This window comes from Mytilus galloprovincialis, chromosome 2, assembly GCF_965363235.1.
Source record: "Mytilus galloprovincialis chromosome 2, xbMytGall1.hap1.1, whole genome shotgun sequence".
Classification (NCBI taxonomy): Eukaryota; Metazoa; Mollusca; class Bivalvia; order Mytilida; family Mytilidae; genus Mytilus; species Mytilus galloprovincialis.
This window is the reverse complement of record NC_134839.1, coordinates 104151011-104164592: the sequence shown is the minus strand read 5'-3', so window position 1 is coordinate 104164592 and position 13582 is coordinate 104151011.

The window sequence follows — 13582 nt, the reverse complement described above, 5'->3', positions numbered from 1 at the left end:
TCGAATCCAAAAAAGTTAAAATGGCCAATTAAAGTACGATTTCTAAGAGCATTGAAGACCTCAAAGTTTGCCAAATACAGCTAAGGTAATCTATTCCTGAGGTAGAAAAGCCTTAGTATTTCAAAAAAAAAGTAAAATAACAAAAATACTGAACTCCAATGAAAATTCAAAAAGTAAAGTCCTTAATCAAATGGCAAAATCAAAAGTTCAAACACATCAAACGAATGGATGGATAACAACTGTCATATTCCTGACTTGGTACAGGCATTTTCTTATGTAGAAATTCAAAAAGTTTTATAAACAGTTAATCTATAAATATGACCATATCAATCATAATTCATGACAGCACCCAATGATTGTAAATAAACTCATCATAGATACCAGGATTACATTTTCTATTTACGCCAGACGCGCAAATCGTCTAAACAATGTAAAGACAAAATATTAGAAGTGGTTAATTCAATTTCTTATTTGTTCACTTATATTATCTGCATGTATATTCACGATTAATATGGTAGATCTATATTGAATCAAGTCTTGCAGATATATGGGAATCTGGTTAATCTCTAATCCAGTAACAAAGCGTCGGTTAATATAACAAGTCTGTTAAAAAACAGACGCACATATAATGCATTAAACTTAAGTGAAACTTTGTGTTGTCGATTTCCGGAATTTTTTTTAAAGACAAACATGCATGCAATCAATCACAGAATGCAACGAATTACTACAACAGTTTTGACTTTTGTAGCCTTTTTCCAATAAGTCAATAGTTTAATTAAATTAAGTTGTGTGTACGTTAAGTATTGTAAGAGGTATCATTTAGGGAATGTTTTGTAAAGATAAATTGTGACCCATTATGTCCTCAGTGCTCAAAGACGTAATACAAGCACGAACGGTTGATTATCTCTCTCAAATTGTCTCACTTATATTTAACCATTATTTATGCTATAAATAGGTGTATAAACGTTTCCTTTATTGTAAAACAGAATAGACAAGTGAGAAACAAGTTATAATCATTAGAAAAATAGATATTAATTAGAATAGAAGATAGCAAAGGTTTTGGATCGTAAAAGCATGTACTTCCGAAAGGTTAAAGTTAATTTCGTGATGCATGTACTTCCAAAAGGTAAAAATTATTTCATGATGCATGTACTTCCGGAAGGTAACACTTATTTCATGATACACGTTTGATATATATTTCTGTACAAAAACAACTCGACGAATTATAAACTGATTGAACCAACATGCTGGACTTGTTTGACAAGACCCATACAATTCAGTAGAGATGCAGGTATACCCGACATGCTTACATCCTCACTTTTGTAACCCGGATTTGTTTTCTCTCAATCGATGTTTGACTTTCGAACAGCTGTATACTACTGTTGCCTTTATTGGTCTGCAGTGAGTTCGTGCGCCTCAATCTCTATTGTTTTTCTCTTAGTCATGTTGTTGTTGTTTTCTTAAACCTTCAATTTCGCACATGTATTGTTATATTCAATACGGGTTGACTTATCATATTAGCTTCGATTTTGATAAGATGCGTCTTTTTGTAGAAGATAACAGTGTCTTTATTTCTTTAAAGAAAAAAAGTTAAATATACTTCCTAAGCGTATTGTTAGGAGTTCAAGGCAAATGAAAAAAATAAAATATTATATGGTCCGTTTATGCTGATTAAAATTATTTTAAGGTAAACTAATTTTGGGATAATTAATAAACGGCAGATAGGATGACCGATTGGACCAAAGCAAAGCTCTGTTAAATTGTTCCTTTTAAAATTGTTATACGATGATGACTGATGTACCCATATTTTGACTATTTTATTTATTGTGTCTGTTTAGTTAGCGCATCAATGTAAATATAACGGATTTGATGAGACTGTCATCAAAGTGAGAGGGTTTAAAGTCTTATCCCATATTTTATTCATTGTGTATTTACATTGTGTCATAGATCAAAATTATTCGTTCGGTGTATGTTCACTTGTGTTAATATGTCTTTTTGGTAAAAGCCATTTCAATTGATATTATATAGTGTGTCTTTTCATGTTGTGATCTTATATTATTGTTTCAGATAAGGCCATTATAAGGGTGAGTTGTACCTATTAAAACATTAAACCCGCTGCATTTGTTTGCACCTGTCCTAAGTCAGGATTTGAATGATTTTACACTAGTCATTTTTGGGGACTTTTATTGTTTGCTTTTGGTGTGAGCCAATGCTCTGTGTTCAAGTCCGTACATTGACCTATAATGGTTTACTTTTACAAATTATGACTTGGATGGAGAGTTGTCTCATTTGCACTCATACCAGATCTTTTTATATCTATCAGTATTATATTTAAACGACACATTAGGATTAATAATATTGTCGATTAATGCACTTTTCAGGGGAATCAGATTATGTTAGGCAATTTTAAGCTGTTTAAATGAATTATTATTTTTTTTTATTATATTTATGGGGTCACAGTACACTATACTTATCGGCACGATCTATGATCAATATGAGATATATGAACTGTTTCATGCTATATAAATAAACTAGTTAATTATAAGTACTTAGCATAAAACTCATGTATAGTATAATTTCTTAAACTCTATCAGTATCAAAAAGTAAAATCTAAAAAAATACTGAACTCCGAGGAAATTCAAAAAGAAAAGTTCCTAATCAAATGGCAAAATCAAATGATAAAAAACATCAAAATGATTTGTAAAATCTCCGATTATTAGCCATTTCTAGTATATCTACAGCATTTCCTTCCTTTTACACGTTACAATATAATCTAACCAATACAATTATCACAAAGAAAAATGGTCATCAAAGAGGGGCGAAAGATACCAGAGGGACAGTCAATCTCAAATGTTTGATTCGATTTTTTTTATTATTATTGTAGGTTGCCTAACGTCTAGTAGATTTGTTTTCATACTTAAAAAAACTGAAAATAGGCAAAAGATACCTTGCGGTATAAAATTCGAGTCGAGGACAAACTGACAACGCCATGGCAAAAACCGCAAAAACGACGAAAAGACAACCAACACCAGACAAAAAAGTTAACGTAAATCAAACTGCGCAACACAAACCCCGACAAATACCGGGGGATCCAAGGTGCTTCAGACAGGTAAGCATTTATTGCTCTACATGTGGCACCCGTTATGTTGCTCATAGATATAGGAAGATGTGGTGTGAGTGCTAATGAGACAACTCTCCATCCAAATAACAATTTATAAAAGTAAACCATTATAGGCCAATGTACGACCTTCAACACGAAGCCTTAGCTTACACCGAACAAAAAGCTATAAAAGGCCCCAAAATTACTAGTGTAAAACCATTCAAACGGGAAAACCAACGGTCTACACTTTGTTCAATCCAGGTATCGTAAGGAATCTATACGATATATGATTTGACCGGTTAGTACTCAACAGCATTCAGGCATTCAGCATTCAGCATAACTTGTTTATTGTATAGGGTGTAAGTTCATTTAGCGAATATATGCAAGTGTTTACTATACAGTATGGGTCATGCTCTTTGTTGAAGGCCATACGATCATCTTTACTTGCTTTCTTATACGTCAGTTGGTTTCTGGTAGAGAGATATTCCAATGGCAATTTAACCACATCTTCTAGATTTTATTTGTATATTTTGTCAGGATTTTAGCTTTTCTTATATTTTTCACAAATATCAGTAATAGACTTTTGTCTTTTTATTGGGGATATTATTAAACGAGTTACATTGTCCGATAAACACCTCCTATAGTATTCAAGATATAATATCTTGTAATTCAAAGTAAGGTTTTAATTTTTATTCCAAGTATGTGATTTTGGTCTGAGTTTTGATTTTCTTTAAATTTTCTATATTATGTTTTGCCACTTTTTTGTGACGTAAAGCATTCTTAGTTTGCCCAGCAATTTCTTACTATATATGTTATGCTTGCACTTTTATATTATGTTAAGTGTATGTTTATAAATAAAAGACATGCTTGGTTTTTTTTTCTTCAAATGACAGAAAGTTGCGCTTTGTTCTCTTTGGTGAAATTATGCATTTTCCTTTCAAAACTATTGGATATTTTTTAGATTGTGCTAATCATCGGGATTTTCATTTTATTTAACTTTTCACTGACGACAGAATGTTTGACCCTTCTTCTATTTTGATCATCAAAATGTTAATTCAGGTACAATCATTTACATTGTATATCAACATCCCTGTTTACTACTAGATCAAATGCTAATTACTACTCTTTATCCATGCATGAAGCGAGGGCTTCATCTTTGTTTATTTTATGTAAGTAGTTGAATCATGTCAATTACAGATAAATGAAATTCACAGAAAATTGTCTTTTATATTCATATTTAACACAAAAAATGAGTGTACTATCTTTTAACAAATTGATTATAAACCATGCATTCATTCTTGTAAGTTCTCTGAAGAGAACGGCATGCTTAAATGTTCTGATCTAGTAGCATGCCATGAATTTATTTAATGCACCTTACTAACACATACCGTTTTATATGTATCATATACCATTTAAAAGGCTACATCTTCTTGTATAAAGTTTCATATATTGGTTTGGGTCGTCAAAAAGTTGTTAGATAGGATTTTCTTAACATAGAAGTGTTTTCATTTATCAGCAAAAAGTGCGGATTTTTGGCAATTAAACTTAAATAAGGCAAGATAGTAAAGAAAACATCTTCTGAAACTGTTACTGCATTTGGAAGATTTGACATAATGACACTGTTTCCTGTTTTGTCAAATTTCATTACTCTTTTAGAACAAGAGAAAAGATAAAATATGTATGTATTACTTCTATGAAATCAGATGAAAACGTCTCATATCTTCTAATGTCCCTCAGATATGAAAAGCTAATATAAAATACTTAAACCAAAATGAAAGATCCTTGATTTTGTTAGGATTAAACAAAAGTCATACAGTGGCCTTATCTTGTTTCCCTCTGGTATATTTCGCCTTTCTTCTAAATAAACGTTTAATATTTTTTAGCTTGAAAAAAAAATGAGCAAAATGTTTCTGCATTCACACATTTATCCAAGTTCATTTGTTTAATGCCAAGAAATATTTCCACTTTATTAAAAAAAAAAAATAGCTGTACATTTTAACGCAAACAACCAAAACAATTATGTTTGCACCATGAACACTTGCCAAGATTACGTAATCTACTAAAAGAAGTGTTTATACTTTTCTGTAAATAGATGAAATATACCAGTCTTCATATCATTAACAATAAGAAATCTATTTTCATGATAGAGATGTAGCCTAAGGGTTTGTAAATACGAAAATGAGGACGTCAAATTTCATACCTTATTGTGAGAGTGCCAGGCTCACTTAAAGTTTAAGATTCTTTGCAAAATGTCTTTGATTGGTCGATATGTTGCCTATTGCAAAGGGTACTATGCCCCTATCAAGCATACATTTCAATGGGAGTCCGAATTGATCCGCTCTACATCCTGGCCAGTCTCAATAAAGAACCTCCCTATAGTATTCATTGGTTAATTGTTCTCGTCTAAATTTGTATGAAACATTTGCGACTTAGTATTTAGCAAACTTTCAATCAATCATATTTGAAGAGCTATAAGACATAACCACTTAGTGCAGTTAATAGTACAATTAAATATCAACGGAGTTAATAGAAGAACAAACTATTACATCATATACTCAAGTTTCTGGACAAACTCATTATATCATTGGTAACAGTTTCCAGAAATATATCAATTATTTTTTTACTGGAAGGTGAAGGTGATATTTCATTTTTGATAAAGGTTCTAAATCGTAGTGGTATACTCAGGAAAGATATTTTTATTGAAAAAATAACTTATCTTTGTTTATTTGATATCAACAAATATACATCATAAAATCTGGGTTAATGATACTCCTCCTTTGAAATTAATGAGATAATTTCAAATATAGAATTATAAATCTAAATTTTTAGCAGCAATATGTCTGCATCACCTGCATAAGAGATTTAAATTTATAAGATGTGTCGGATCTTGTAGATACACAAATGCACTACCCTGGAATACGGTTAAATTATAATTGAATATTGGTAATGTTAAAAAGCAATTATTTTTCCCCACAGATTGTTTTGGCAGATATTTATGTAGTATTATTATGCTATTACGTAATGTATACTGCTTAAACAAGTTATATAATGATACATGTACCAGTACACCACAACATTGTCTACACAGACGGCTGTATAACAAATTAAATTAAATCCTTTAACTGTTCCCGTTTTGTTATGTCGGGCATCATTCCAAAAGGAACCAAAGACTAGGCTATCAAAAATTAATTTGTTTTTCTGTTCAAGCGAATGTAATAATAATTTCCTTCATACAAATAAAATTGAGAATGTGTCAAAGAGACAACAACCCGACCAAAGAGCAGAAAACGTGTTTGTCAAATTTCAAAGAATTATTTGTGAATTTGCTCGGGTCTCATAATAAATATAAACTTAACGTCCATATGCATTGTATCAAAATTATCAAAAAAGTGTTTACGTTCACAAAATAAATCATATCGTAATTCTACATGTTTGAATTCCCACTATTCACATATTTTATCTATCTCAATTGGAACTTGCCGCCTGGAGTAGCGAACCGTCTCCAAAATCACAAGACAATTATTAAAAGCTATTGTTCAAATAACCATGAACATATCAAATTTCATAAAAGAAAATACAGCTATTCACAGGTTCACGATCTGCATTTCTAGAACACAAATAATAATCAATTAATTACATTTCTTCCCATTTGTATTTGAACTTTAGCCTAAAAAAACTAACTCTTATAAAAAAAAAAAACAGCACCTTAAAATGGAACATCCAGTGGGTAACTCAGCATATTGTCTTTCGGGAGAGAGGAGAAAAAAATATTCTTTGGTCGTGGGCAATGATTCCTTAATGCGGGGTTCACACATTGCCGATTATTGCTCCCGTTTTTAGACAGCGATAAGACACGAAAAGTGAAAAAGTCGGATTACTATCCTCAATTATCTGGAATGTCCTATCATTGTCTGAATGCACTCGTTTAAGTTCGTAACAGATACCTACGGGTCGGAAATGGTCTTTATAGTTCGGCGAAGCTCCCCGACATTTAGGTGCGTCCCGTAACATTCGGAGAAACTCAGTCGATTTTGTCTAGTCGGATAACAAGCGTGACTGTGTCGTGACAGATTCTGCTGTATCGGATCAAAATCCTAACATTGTTGTGTGTTTTCTGGACGGTGTCCTGTGGAACGGGAATGATCTGTAGAAATTTATTGATGTTTTTCTGCCGATTGAGTCCAGATTGCATCCAGATCTAATCGATTTCAAACCGTCTTTGCCGAAATCGTTCCGGAACAGTCCCGTTATTAATACGAAATTCGTCAATGATACCCACGTCAGAGTCCCGACAATTACAAAATACAATACGACTGAGACCAGACAAAGACGTTTGCAATGCAATAAAGAGGATCGTGATAGGACTACGTTCCCACAGTACCTGATCATCCCGAGTATGTCGACAGTTTTCGAACGGATAACTTCCGCCAGCGTCGGTTCACTGTCTGGTGACTGTCTGATCTCTGTCGCATATGGGATTACATTCGGTAGAATCGGGATGCAGTTGTGACAAATTCGGTCGAATTTTACCAAGCTGATTGAGAACAAGATTATCGTGAAAAAATTCTCTTGGAAACGGTTGAATATCGACGCTTCCTGAACAATATCTGATTGTTGTCGTGATTAAAAAAAACAAATTACAAATTTTAATTAAAGTTTGAATTTCCATCCACGATTCACAGGATCTTGATCAGACTTTTGACAAATTTTAATCGAGAATGGTCCTGTCAAGGACGGCAGTAAAAATCGTGAATGTGTGATCCCAGCTTTAGCGAGAATATATCAACCCACATTGAATTGTAATTTCATTAAGTAAACAATCAATGTCAGTTTTTAATTCTTATACCCAATAATTATATAAAACAATACATCTGTATTAAACAATTATCTAATATGTAATACCAAACAAGCATTTGGGTTTACGAAAGCAACTTGTTGTACTATTATAATGTCTTTATGTTATTGTTTTAATATAATATCGAAAATTCTTTGAACGACAAAATATTCTATATCTCTTCCTGTGTAACGTAACATTCAGTAACAGCAAACACGCAACTTTCTACTATAGTTGATGTGAACCTCGCCATGCAGTCATTTATGTTGATTTAAAATACATATATAAGTAGCAATGCATGTGGTTGTAGAATTTTATATTTCCTTTTTTGTGTATCTTTGTTATATATTTGTTTGTTTTTGTACTGATTTGGATTGTGACACGGTGATGATGGATGTATCCCTATTGTGACAATATTACCTATTATGTCTGGTTTGTTCACGCATCGTTATGAATATAATGGAACTTAAGGCGAATGTCATACAAGTGAGAGGTTTAGCGCTAAAAAAAAACAGGTTAAATCCACTATTTTCTACATCTGAGAATGCCTGGACCAAGTCAGAAATAGGACAGTTGTTATCCATTCGTTTGATGTGTTTTATCTTTTATGTTGCCATTTGATTAGACTCTCCCTCTTGAATTTTCTTCGGAGTTCAGTATTTTTTTTATTTTACTTTTTGCTATTTGCATGAGGCGACTCAAATTACATGTTTATTATACTATTAAGTTGAAGTGATCAAATATTACAACAGTTTTTTTTTTTTTTTCGTTTTCTAATCATGAAGCCAAATATTTGTTTATGTAAGGTCATATTTGTATATAAGAATTATATTAAAACGACACACATCATTTTATATTGGTTTTCTATTCCTCTATCTTTCACAGGACATAGAATGAATTTTAAACATAAAAAATGTGTCAAGGAATTTTAGGTTGTTTTACTGAAATAATATTTTTTGTGATTATATTTGTGATGTCAAAGTACAATATACTCATCGACATGATCTGGGTTCAATGTACGATATGTGAACTGATTATCAGTACAAAGTATAACCATTATTAGTTAATTTCAAAAACTCTATCAGTTTCAAGTAGATCTAAGTAAATTAGTCGATGATCAGCCATTTATCGTTGAAATCTATCGCATTGCCTTCGTTAAACACGTTACAATATAATCCAATTTTCATATCGGTTTTTGATTGATGAGTTTGTTTGATAAACGTTCAGTGAATAGTCGATTTTAATACCAAATATATATTATCATTTTATTTACACATGTTTTTTATTGCTATTTTTTTCTTTTGCAAAAAGGGGGGATGCGATAAGCCTTTATCAAATGGAAATACTTAATGACACCATTCGCTTAATCCTTTTCAGTTTTCAAGCTAGAACTGATATATAATTAAGGGTAAATTTCCTTGCTATGCGGTATGGGTATTGCTCATTGTTTAATGTCATACGGTGAATAGTAGTTGCTAACGTCTGTGCAATTAGTTTTTTTGTGGAGAGAGAGAAAAAAAACAATAGAAAACAGATACCAAATGGAACCTTCAAACTCAAATAGTCGAAAATAAACTGACAACGCCATAGTAAATAGTAAACCAAAGTTGTCTCGATGGGAAATTTACGATATCTTATTTTTATATTTCGTCGGGAGACTTTCACTACTGTACCAGGTTAGTGAAAGAGTGTTCCATATACTAAATCCATTGGATAATGGATGTATACTGATTGATATTTGTAACTGTTTTGATCTGAGCGTCACTGATGAATCTAAAAGAGGGACGAAAGATACCAAAGGGACAGTCAAACTTACAAATCTAAAACAAACCGACAACGCCATGGCCAAAAATGAAAAAGACAAACAAACAACAGCACACATGACACAACATAGAAAGGCAAAGAACAAACAACGCGAACCCCACCAAAACACTAGGGGTGATCTCAGGTGCTCCGGAAGGGTAAGCAGATCCTGCTCCACATGTGGCACCCGTCGTGTTGCTTATGTGGTAACAAATCCGGTAAATATTCTAATTCGGTAGGTCACATTCATGAAAGGGAAGGGGATTGTAGTTACGACGAAAGGAACATATCCTATATCATTTGTGAAACAGTTATTCCATAACGGTCAACCAACTCGTGATGGCGTCCGTAAAATGTACGAAGGGATGATTTCAACTTCACCATTTGGAACTCTTGGTTTAATAGCTTCTTTGTGAGCAGCAACCCTCTATCAAGAAAATCATGATAGGAAATGCAAGCACGGGAATATCGTATCAATTGGGAGATATATATCCCGTATGCAGGTGCTTCTGGAATGTTGCTACTTAGAAATGGAAAGTTCACAATTGGAAAGCTGAAATCATCTCTTTTGTCGTAAAGTTTTGTTTTCAACCGACCCTCATTGTCAATTTCTAGATGTAAGTCAAGAATGTAGACGAAACGCGCGTCTGGCGTATTAAATTATAATCCTGGTACTTTTGATAACTATTTACAACACTGGGTCGATGCCACTGCTGGTGGACGTTTTGTCCCCGAGGGTATCACACACCCAGTAGTCAGCACTTCAGTGTTGACATGAATATCAATAATATGGTCATTGTCATAAATTTCCTGTTTACAAAACTTTGGAAGAACTAACTTAAAGGATTTTCTTACCGTAGGAATAGATTACCTTAGCCGTATTTGGCACAAGTTTTTGGAATTTTCGGTCCTCTATGCTCTTCAACTTTGTATTTGTTTGGCTTTTTAACTATTTTGATCTTAGCGTCACTGATGAGTCTTATGTAGACGAAACGTGCGTCCGGCGTATTAAATTATAATCCTGGTACTTTTGATAACTATTTACAACACTGGGTCGATGCCACTGCTGGTGGACGTTTCGTCCCCGAGGGTATCACCAACCTAGTAGTCAGCACTTCGGTGTTGACATGAATATCAGTTATATATATATATATAAAAAAGAAGATGTGGTATGATTGCCAATGAGACAACTATCCACAAAAGACCAAAATGACACAGACATTAAAAACTATAGGTCACCGTACGGCCTTCAACAATGATCAAAGTCCATACCGCATAGTGAGCTATAAAAGGTCCCGATAAGACAATGTAAAACAATTCAAACGAGAAAACTAACGGCCTTATTTATGTAAAAAAATGAATGGGCATTTTTATAAATTTCCTGTTAAAAAAATTTGAAATTTTGGAACAACCAAGGATTTTCTTATTCCAGGAGTAGATTACCTTAGCCGTATTTGGCACAACGTTTTGGAATTTTCGATCCTTAATGCTCTTCAACTTTGTACTTGTTTGGCTTTTTAACTGTTTTGATCTGAGCGTCACTGATGAGTCTTATGTAGACGAAACGCGCGTCTGGCGTATTAAATTATAATTCTGGTACCTTTGATAACTTTTGCCTCTCTTTTACACGTTACAATATAATTTAACCAATATGTTTTAGTAATCGAAATAAGTCACCATCTATTTGCTTACAATTTTTCTTTTTCACATTTGGTGTTTTGGTACATGTTTTTTTTTTATAAATAACACCTACTACTGTTTTAAACAATAACTTTTGTGTAAAGCTTAATTTTAATTTTTATTCCAATTATATGCATTCCATCAGGGTTCGATATCTTCAAATTTTCGGGTTAGGGTTAGGGTTATGGTTAGGATAGTGGTATGGTTAGGGTTATGGTTAGGGTTAGGGTTTATATTTAATTACAATAATTAGATAAAATATTTGTAACTCGAGTATTTAAGAGTATAACCCATTCATTTATTGTAATGCACCGAAGATAACGAACACCGCATGATTAAAATGAATTTCAAATCTAACTAAGATGCAGCTATATCATATATAATTAAAAAGCCTTCATCTTCTTGTACATGTACGTTCTATTTATTTTGTGTGGTCGTAAACAATTCATGCTGTCTTTTTTCCCTTTTAAATCAAGTTATATTTTGCCAGTATTAAACAAAAATCATACAGTGGTCATAGATTGATGAAAAGTTTTTTACTATCAAAAATAATGAGCAAACTATTTCTTTTCGGATCATATATGATAAATAAAGGTAACAGTAAAATACCACTGTTCGAAATTAATAAATCGATAGAGAAAAAACAAATCCGAAATACAAACCAAAACCGAGGGAAACTTATCAAATATCAGAGAACTACGACACAACAGAAACACAACATTAAAATGTAACACACACAGAGACGAACTATAATATAACCATGCCCATTTCCCTGACTTGGTACAGGGCATTTTAAGATAAAAATGGTGGGTTGAATCCTCGTTGAATCCGGTTTTGTGGCATACCAAACAAATATTTTTACCTACTTCAAAACCAAAATCGATGTAGATTTTAATGGATACAACCAAAATTAATATTAATGAACGGTGCACACTTGCCAGCATTACGTAATCTGTCAAATGAGATATTGCTTTTCTGTAAATAGACGATATGTACCTGTCTTTATGTCATTATCATTTAGAAATCAATTTATGGCAGATTAAAGAATGAGCCAGTAACACAGTTAATATGTATTTTTCACTCGTATTTTCATTTGTTTTTAGTGAAGATGCCGGATGTATAAATACGAAGCCACGTCCGCTGAGAATGGAGGCGTTAGATGTTTACTGCACGTTAATTCATTTTTAAAGCAATTTATAGGGAAAACAGTTGTATTACATTTTCCGAGCATTAAGTCGGCCTTTTGTGTACCCAATGCAGGTGAAGGAAGTCAACTTAGGAGCGCTGTGATTGGATGTAAGGGTACAATGTATGTTTTTTCATTTATCTATGAATAACTGCAGTGTGTAAATTTACAATATAAATTTTCTAGAGGATTATTCGAAAAGACTTCCAAAATTTTATAAATTTGGTGTAAAATGACAGTGGGCATGGATAACATAAACAAGCTCTGTTGGAAGTTGGTCATGATACTATTTGGCTTTAAATTTTAAACAGAATAATAAAGTAATAACACCACACATAACTGTTTTATCCAGGTTTTTATTATAAAAAAAGGTAAAATTTTAGTTTTTTTTTTTTAGTTTGTCGACTATGGCAGAATGAATAAATAGTACCGTTTTCCCTATAAGTTACTAGAACAAAATCAAGTTATATAATAACGAAAAGTTTGCAAAAATATATCCGTTTTCTGCTGATTGCTTACTCGAAGATTTCAGTGATATTTATACTTAAAATAATGATCTGAATCAGTGTGGTACACATAGGAAAGTGATATATATAGAAAAAAATACTGGAGTGTAAGATGCTCCAATTTTGTCAGTACTGAGCTCGAGATCATTAGCAACATACCTGCATCATCTGCATTTGAGATAAAATTTATGCTGTTGTAGATTCTACACTGATAAGCAATTAAAAGATAGACTAATGGTTACGTAAAAAAAACACCTTTTGTCGCACTTATCAACCAATTTATAATAAGCATGTTTCATTACTATCCCCCGCCCTTTTTTTCTAAAGAATACTTTGGTTTCTTTGGTTAATCCTTGTTAACTTATGTACCACATTCTATATTTGCCTGTCCCAAATCAGGACCATGCAATAGAGAGTTTGCCGGTTTGTTTTTGCTATTTCTCATAAAAAATTTCGTTTATTGTTTTGCAGAG